Genomic DNA, 451 nt, shown 5'->3' with positions numbered 1-451 from the left:
AGGTGTCCCCGGGGTGTCCCTGGGGTGTCCCTGGGCTGTCCCTGAGCTGTCCCTGGGCTGTCCCTGAGGTGTCCCCGGGGTGTCCCTGAGCTGTCCCTGAGGTGTCCCTGGGCTGTCCCCGGGCTGTCCCCGGGGTGTCCCTGAGGTGTCCCCGGGGTGTCCCTGGGCTGTCCCTGGGCACCCGCGCTGGCCGTGGCTCTGTGGGCAATGAGAAGACTTTTCCTGACCTGTGGGGTCTGTGGTGTTTGGGGGTCCCCTCTGCCGGCCCCGTGTCCCCCCCAGCCATGGGGATGGGGGTCCAGTTGGGAGCACTGGGAGCACTGGGCAGTGCCAGTTTGGGGCACTGGGGGGCACTGGGAGCGCTGGGCAGTGCCAGTTTGGGGCACTGGGAGCACTGGGCGGTGCCAGTTTGGGGCATTGGGTGGCACTGGGAGCACTGGGCAGTGCCAGT

General features: G+C 69.4%; 1 long non-coding RNA gene across 1 annotated transcript; it reads left to right on the top strand.

Annotated features, from left to right (window-relative positions):
- Position 1: 1 nt before the first annotated feature.
- Positions 2 to 226, top strand: LOC108448758. Its single transcript, XR_001864773.1, has 2 exons — positions 2 to 79; positions 146 to 226. It is a non-coding gene; the product is annotated as an uncharacterized LOC108448758 (long non-coding RNA).
- The last annotated feature ends 225 nt before the right edge of the window (positions 227 to 451 follow it).

The sequence above is a fragment of the Corvus brachyrhynchos genome, unplaced genomic scaffold, assembly GCF_000691975.1.
Source record: "Corvus brachyrhynchos isolate BGI_N302 unplaced genomic scaffold, ASM69197v1 scaffold389, whole genome shotgun sequence".
Taxonomy (NCBI): domain Eukaryota; kingdom Metazoa; phylum Chordata; class Aves; order Passeriformes; family Corvidae; genus Corvus; species Corvus brachyrhynchos.
The sequence above is the reverse complement of the archived record's forward strand: the minus strand, read 5'-3'. Positions and strand labels throughout refer to the sequence as shown.